The sequence below is a fragment of the Malus sylvestris genome, chromosome 1 (assembly GCF_916048215.2).
Source record: "Malus sylvestris chromosome 1, drMalSylv7.2, whole genome shotgun sequence".
Lineage (NCBI taxonomy): Eukaryota > Viridiplantae > Streptophyta > Magnoliopsida > Rosales > Rosaceae > Malus > Malus sylvestris.
The window spans coordinates 15574469-15583313 of NC_062260.1; the positions used below are offsets into that span (position 1 = coordinate 15574469).

Here is an 8845-nt window from a genome sequence, read left to right on the forward strand (position 1 = left end):
GAAAAACATCCTTTGCAGATTCGGCATTCCCAATGTGATAATCACTGACAACGGGCGACAGTTCGACAACAATAAGTTTAGGATGTTCTACTCTTTGTTTAACATCAACTTATGTTTTGCCTCCCCAGCTCATCCCCAATTTAATGGACAAGTTGAAGCCATGAACAAAATAATCAAGTGAACTTTGAAAACCAGCTTGGACAAGGGTAAAGGTTGTTGGCCAGAATTTGTACCCCATGTTCTTTGGTCATACCGCACTTCATATCGGACATCAACAGGAGAAACCCCATTCTTACTTGCCTTTGGTACAGAGGCAGTTGTCCCAGTTGAGCTTGAGCAAGCAACATTCCGAGTCCAGAATTATGTGCAAAGCGAAAATGACAAACAACTTACCCTCAACTTAGATCTAGTCGAGGAACACAGAAACCAGGCTCACTTGAGGAATGTCGCCTACAAGCAGCGCATCTCCAACTACTATGACTCAAAGGTCAAACCTCGTTCTTTCAAAGTGGGGGACTGGGTATTGAAGAAAAGATTACTCTGCGACAGAGTCTCGAGTGAAGGAACACTTAGTCCAAACTGGGATGGACCGTTTGAAGTTGTTGGCATCAGTCGCCCTGGCTCCTACAAGCTTAGAAACTCTGATGGCAAGACCATTGGCCACCCATGGAACGCTGATCACTTGAAGTACTATACAAGTTAACTTACATTGTACAAGTGTCAAGCTTCAGCAGTTCGGCATACTATGTAACGAAGACTATTTGGCATGAATTCAATAAAGAGGTGATTTAGACAACTTGGTCCAAATCTTCTTACATTCCTAGCAATGAAACACTCGGGCTCAAAGCTTCAACATGAATGCTTCCAACACGAAACAAAGTCTAAGTATATGTCAACAAGACTATACAAATAAACGAACATCTTCATAGTATATTCGTTCAATCATACATTCCAACACATTCATACATAAGACAACTGTGCTTTGAAAGGGTTCATCATACTTTGTGTCATTCGACACTTGCTACAATGTGCCTAGACACCTAAACCTTTATTTTTACCAACTAGGTGATGAAATGTGAAGAAGGAACTCATCTTCATGCCACCAACCAGGTGATGAAATGTACAACCCGTGCTCTCCTTCATGTCACCAACCAGGTGATGAAATGTACAACCTGTACTCTAATATCATTTGGCAACTTGCCACTCATGCCACTAACCAGGTGAAGAAGGAACTCATCTTCATGCCACCAACCAGGTGATGAAACGTATAACCTGTACTCTAATATCATTTGGCAACTTGCCACTCATACCACCAACCAGGTGATGAAATGTACAACTCGTACTCTCCTTCATGCCACCAACCAGGTGATGAAATATACAACCAGTACTCTAATATCATTTGACAACTTGCTATTCATGCTACCAACCAGGTGAAGAAGGAACTCATCTTCATGCCACCAACCAGATGATGAAATGTACAACCCGTACTCTCCTTCATGCCACAAACCAGGTGATGAAATGTACAACCCGTACTCTAATATCATTTAGCAACTTGCCATTCATGCCACCAACCAGGTGAAGAAGGAACTCATCCTTGTGCCACCAACCAGGTGATGAAATGTGATGAAAGGTGATGAAGGAACTCACCTTTGTACCACCAACCAAGTGATGAAAGCAACTTACCATTCATTCCACCTACCAGAAGATAAGTGGTACAACTTGTACATGTGAACTCCTAGCATTCACAAATAGTAAAAAACTCTCAAGCTTGACAACTCAACTAGGGGAGCACTTATGCCCAACAAGAGTTATAGTCACCAACAAAGTCTTATTACAAGCCAACAACAACTTCAGTGCATGAAATACGAAGATCAAACTATTTAGCCTTCTTGCATCTGCTTCAGACATTTGCCCTCTGTAACAATGCAAACATTACAACTCGTAGAAAGCTTCACACACTCTTGATCAAGATAATGTGAAGCAAAACCAATTTATGGTGCCAATAAGAGCTTCATTAAAGGAGTTCAACTACAATTCTCAAAAGCTTCACACACTCTTGATCAAGACAGTGTGAAGCAAAACCAATTTATGGTGCCAATAAGAGCTTCATCAATGGAGGGCAACCACAATTCTCAAAAGCTTCACATACTCTTGATCAAGACAGTGTGAAGCAAAAACAATTTATGGTGCTAACAAGAGCTTCATCAATGTAGGTAACCATAATTCTCAAAAACTTCACACACTCTTGATCAAGACAGTGTGAAGCAAAACCAATTTATGGTGCTAACAAGAGCTTCATCAATGGAGGGTAACCACAATTCTCAAAAGCTTCACACATTCTTAATCAAGACAGTGTGAAGCAAAACCAATTTATGATGCCAACAAGAGCTTCATCAAAGGAAGGCAACCACAATTCTCAAAAGCTTCACACACTCTTGATCAAGACAGTGTGAAACAAAATCAATTTATGGTGCCAACAAGAGCTTCATCAATAGAGGGCAACCACAATTCTCAAAAGCTTCACACACTCTTGATCAAGACAGTGTGAAGCAAAATCAATTTATGGTACCAACAAAAGCCTCATCAAACGAGTTCAACCACAATCAAAAGCTTCACACACTCTTGATCAAGGCAGTGTGAAGCAAAACCAATTTATGGTGCCAACAAAAGCTTCATCAATAAAGGGCAATTACAACTCGTAAAAAGCTTCACACACTCTTGATTAATACTGTTCGAAGCAAATTCAATTTATATGGTTCATCCAAACCTTCGACTACTACAAGGTGTGGCTTGCATCACAATCTCTTGCTCAACAATGTGGAAGTAAAATTTGTATATGTTGTCTCTCCCACATTTTCAAATTTCTAATTTTTCCAAAAAAAAAAAAGGAAATTGGGAAATTCAACAAAGTTTCACCACAAAAGCTTCATCAATGGAGGACAACTACAAATTCTCAAAAGCTTCACACTATCTTGATCAAGATAGTGTGAAGCAAAATCAATTCATGGTACCCAACAAAGCTTCACCAACAAAAGCTTCATTAATGGAGGACAACTACAAATTCTCGAAAGCTTCACACTGTAGTGATCAACATAGTGTGAAGCAAAATCAATTCATGGTACCCAACAAAAGCTTCAACTCCAAAGCTTCACCTACAAAGCTTCAACACAAAAGCTTCAACTCCAAAGCTTCACCTACAAAGCTTCACCCACAAAAGCTTCACCTACAATAGCTACACCTATAAAAGCTTCACCCATAAAAGTTTCACCAACAAAAGCTTCACCCACAATAGCTTCACCTACAAAAGCTTTACCCATAAAAGCTTCACCAACAAAAGCTTCACCCACAAAAGATTCACCCATCACAAAAGTTTCACCCACAAAAACTTCACCCACCATAAAAGTTTCACCCACAAAAGCTCCTATAAAAGCTTCACCCACCACAAAAGCTTCACCTATAAAAGCTTCACCCATAAAAGCTTCACTAACAAAAGCTTCACCCACAAAAGCTTCACCCCCCACAAAAGCTTCACCCACAAAAGCTTCACCAACAAAAACTTCACCCACCACAAAAGCTTCACCCACAAAAGCTTCACCTACAAAACTTCAACACAAAAGCTTCACCTACAAAGCTTCAACACAAAAGCTTCACCTACAAAATCTTCACACTATCTTGATCAAGATAGTGTGAGCAAAATCAATTCATTGTACCCAACAAAACTTCAACCTCAAAGCTTCATTACGCGATATAGCCCCAGAAGACGAAGGCAATAAATGCCTTTGGAACAAACCCACAAACCTTTGATGATCAAGTAAAATCTGACCATCAGATTCCGGCAGCTGGTCAAGCTTCATTTTCATCTTTGTAACATAGTCATGTGCGAGCCTGTGCAACTGTTTATTCTCATGCTTGAGCCATCTGATCTCCTGTTTGAGACTTATCACTTCAGCCGCCAATGATTCAACTTGGCAAGTTCGAGCAAATAGGTGTTAGGCCATATTAGAAACAGAACCTGAACACTGAACATTGAAAGCCAGAGAATCCTTAACAGCCTACTCATCAGACCGTTTGGAAAGTAGTCTGTTATCTTTAGGAGTGAGAAGGTTCATTGCCACCACCGCAGCGGTCATATCATTCTTCATCACAGAGTTCCCAACGGTAAGAGGACCAGTAGGGTATAAGAAGGATGAGCGCCATATGTTGTCTTGAGAAGGCATGGCTGCCTTTTCACCAAAGTTCAAGTCAAAACGACGATCGGATGGGTCAGACATTCTCAGAAATGATGAAGAAGAAATGAGGTGCAATAAATCTCTTAAGTACAAAAATAAGGGGAAAATTCCTAAAAGCATTAACTCTCTGAATGTACTTCTTGCACACAATTGGTGCCCTTATAAAAGAAAGGGCAACAGGGCCATTGGTTCAAAAATCGAAGGGGCACCACTCTTCGGATTTCGAAGAGGCACCACTCTTCACAAGCAACATCAGCTCCTCAGGTACCACATATAACTTTGCCAAAGATCACTGACAAAGTTTAGACACATAAATTTTGAAGGTCCAGCTACCCTACTATTTCCCACAAGGGTAAAGGAATAGCACCACTACTTGATAACTGAAAAGTCCCTATGTGTGTCAACCTCTGTGCTCCATGGCAAGGCAGACTAGAAAAAATGCCCAAAATTTACTCACATTCGAGAAAACACTCCCAACAAGATTGCTTGCTCAAAAATCGAAGAGGCACCGCTCTCCAAATCTCGAGAGCCAGACTCCCAACAGGATTACTTGCTAAAAAATCGAAGAGGCACCGCCTTCTGAATCTCGAGAGCCAAACTCCCAACAGGATTACTTTCTCAAAAATCGAAGAGGCACCGCTCTCCGAATCACAAGAGTTAGACTCCCAACATGATTACTTTCTCAAAAATCGAAGAGGCACCGCTATCCGAATCTCAAGAGCCAGACTCCCAACAGGATTGCTTTCTAAAAATCGAAGAGGCACCGTTCTCCGAATCTTAAGAGATAGATCCTCGACAGGATTGCTTGTTTGAAAACCGAAGAGGCACCGCTTTCCAAACTTCAAGAGCCAGATTTCCTTGGATAAAGCTTGTCTACAATCTTCACACACAACATCAGCTTTGCAAATACCATAGATCACTCTTTCAAAGTGCTCTGACAAAGTTAAAACACGTGAAGCTTGCAGCTCCTACTATATTGTTATGACCAAGAAGAGTAAATGAATATCATTACTATTTGTTATATGTCGACCTCCATCCTCCACGGACATGCAGACCTGCAAAAATGCTCAACCCTTCCTCATATCTGAGAGGGCACTCCCAACGAAGCCTCTCAAAATACTCAGCTTTCTTCTCCCCCAATAATACCTATGCAAACCAGCCACACCAGAGCAAGAGTATCTCATATCATCAGGGTTAAAAGAAAGAGTATCCTATATCAAGCTTTTTCCCTGTCTTTTCCTTTGCCATTGTTCTTACCTGCAAGACAAGGAGAAAGAGAACAATCAGTCAGCACTTGGAATCAAGCTTCCAGTCAGGAACTGACTTCTTAGAACCCCTTGCCTGATTACTTATCTGGCATTGCTCTTGAGTACTCATCTTCAACATCTTATGCTTCTAGGGAAGATACCACATCTGTTTAAAGAACATATATAGCAAGTGATAAGGATACAAGGAAGCATGTGAAGACAAGTGTAATAGAACACATGTCGATACATCCACTACTTTGTCAACAACAAAAATATCTCATATCATCAGGGTCAAACGTACTCTAGATTTGATGGACTTGTTTTGACCCTTAAATTCTTGAGTCGGCCTTATACTCTAGAAGAAACCAGAAAACCCTTTAGCCCAGTTCAAGAATAAGCCTGTGGAAAGTTACTTTTTCAAAAGCAAAAGTATCTCATATCATCTCTTCTCATTTTTCTGCTCTTTATCCTTCATGCTGCCTGCAACATAGGGAGAATGAGAACAATCAGTCGGAACTCGAAATCAAACTTTTGATCTAGGACTGATTGCTTGGAGCTTTGATTGCTTACCTTGTCTGTCACCTATTTTGGCAGATCTCCTAGCTCGGCGACTTGGGGAACTTTTACTACATGGTTTGTATCGTGCTTGACCAAGCCTGAAACTACAAGTAAGCTTAAAGTGAAATTGATATATTACCTTGTGCATCTCCACCGGTTAAAGATACCATCCCTGGATGGAGGAAGAGTACTTCCAGAGAAGATGCCACATCTACGCATGAGACAGATAAAGCAAGTGAAGACGATACCACACTTTGGTACTTAGAAGTTTCGTGATTACTCAACGGCTTGGATCTTGCAAGTCCCTAACTGAGGAGCTTCCCTCACTCGGGAACTTAGGGGAGCACTATTTGTACCATACTTGACCAATCCTGAAACTACTGAGCACCGGTCAACGTTATACCATCAAGGACCCAGAAGAGTTTCCCTCCAACTTGGAGGCCAATCACAATGCGACACATGTCGACATCAGAAGCCAATCACAACACGACACGTGTCAATGTTAGAATGAAACTAGAAACTCTATTCTCTAAATAGAGATCATTCTCTCACAATATTTTCTAATGTCATTTGTACTAAATCATTCACTAATACTCACTAAAGGAGAGCTTGAACCTATGTACTTGTGTAAACCCTTCACAATTAATGAGAACTCCTCTACACCGTGGATGTAGCTAATCTGGGTGAACCACGTACATCTTGTGTTTGCTTCCCTGTCCCTATCCATTTACTTACTTATCCACACTAGTGACCAGAGCAATCTAGCGAAGGTCACAAACTTAACACTTTCGGTTGTACCAAAGTCCTCGCTGATTTTATGCATTAACAATCGACATAGCTTTTAATATTTTTAAATGGTGGTGTTGTATAAAAAGAAAACCATGTCACTTTCAACTGACATAAAGTTACTGTCGTATGAAATACTTTATTTGGCATTTTCATCTGACACCATTTGTTTTAAATATTTTCAAACTTCTTGTCAGTGGGCAGGTTAAGGTCAATCTCATCTGACTGATAGTGTATCCAATATTTAGGCAGGATTTTCTCGCTAGTTTTGCACGCAAAACTGGGTAATGTTAGTGGAGGGTGGTGTTGGTTTTAACCAACATCGTTGAATTTTGAAACTTTGAACCCCTACTTAAAACCCATATCTCTCTTCACTTCACACCATTCTTTTTCACGTCGTTGGTCCCTTCCCTTTCTCCTTGTCCTTCTCTCAACACTCTCTCTTAAGGGGATATCTTCAGCACTCCCCATTCCATATGCTTTTAGCCCTTTTCCATAAGATTTGGGCAATGTGATTGATGAAGACACATGGTTGAAAATGAACAAAGGTTTCATAGTTGACCTTGATTACCTTCAAATGACTCCCCACCAAGTGATGAAGCTTCTGTCAGTCTAATTTTCATATATTTTTCTTCTATTTCCCTAACCATTGTTTTTCTATTTATTACTTAAGTTCTATGTGTTGTTTTCACTTATCAAATTTTTCCAGGTCTCAACTGAGAACTACAAGCAGGATGTCCAGAATTTGAAAAGACAACTAAACGATCAATTAAGTCGATCGACAGAGAACTGAACCACAAAAAGAAGCAAAGCTAATTAGGGAAATCCCTCATAGGCTTTATGAATGTGCAGCAACTTGCAAATTTTATATGGATGTGTTATCAAAGACTCAGGTATAGCTATTTTTCAAATCAGGCTCTTTGAAGTTTATTTGGTGTTATCAATTTAGTCACAACATAGTTATCTGGATAGAGCTTTATATCTGATGAAAAATCTTCAGCGGCAATCAAGCATAAGTGAAATTGGCACAAGTTTGCAAACAGCTTGCCTTGCGTCTGCAACCCTACCATCGAGCACATCATATCCAATTGATGAAAAAGGGGCAATTCAATTGATATAGTTGAAGAAAAATTGACAAAAGGACAAAAGAATGGAAAGAAAAAGTGATTGAAACGTGATGAGAATCAAGGAGAGAGAGGGATAGAAAGGCTGATGTAGGAACTAGGAACCTTTAATATATGGATTTTTAATCACTGTAGGTTAGGACCGACAATAGGTTTGATATTTTAATTGTTTAATTATTGCTTGATGTTAGTTAGGACCACCATCATGTCATAATTTAATGTTGCTTCTAACCGACGTAATGTTCGATGTCACTTTTAACCGACACTATTGTTCTTTTTTATTTTATATTACTTTGTTTCTTGGTGGTGGATTAAGGGACTAACCAACGTCAATACCTTTTTCGTGATGCTAGCAGTGGTGTCGGTTCCTCTATCCGACATTGCACGATTTGATGTTGGATTTTTATCAAAAATTCGACTATAATTAGGGTTTCTTGTCGGTTTTTACACTGCCAATGATAGCCCAGTTTGTAGTAGTGTGTACCCGCCTCGACCCTCTTGTACCGGCCCTTACCTGTGGGTCCAAGACCCGTTTGCCCACCTCTAACCCCAAATTTCAGCAATTAGAATCTCACATCAACAAAGGTTGGCACAAAAACCAGCAATCTCTTGCTCTGGAGAATTTCTGAATACACTACTTGTGTCAATAAAACTAGCCATTTACAACACTTGTTCAAGCGAAGATTTCTCCGGATATGGCTCATCGGGCTCTCAGCACAGCTCCCCAAGAGATTGCCACTTTAGATGTATAGTCAAGCTCTTGCTTGTTGATATGCTTGTCGGAAGATGACAGAGTTAGTTCTGAAAGGTTCCTTTGTGGGGCCTTAGGTGTAGGCCTTAAGGCTCGCAATCAAAACTAAGTATTAGGCGTGCCACTGCTATCTCAGTATAGCATATGTAG

General features: G+C 40.2%; 1 long non-coding RNA gene across 1 annotated transcript; it reads left to right on the forward strand.

Moving 5' to 3' along the window:
* Window positions 1-7306: 7306 nt before the first annotated feature.
* Window positions 7307-8203, forward strand: LOC126632171 (uncharacterized). The gene is made up of 2 exons (XR_007626586.1): window positions 7307-7368; window positions 7530-8203. It is a non-coding gene; the product is annotated as an uncharacterized LOC126632171 (long non-coding RNA).
* Window positions 8204-8845: the final 642 nt, after the last annotated feature.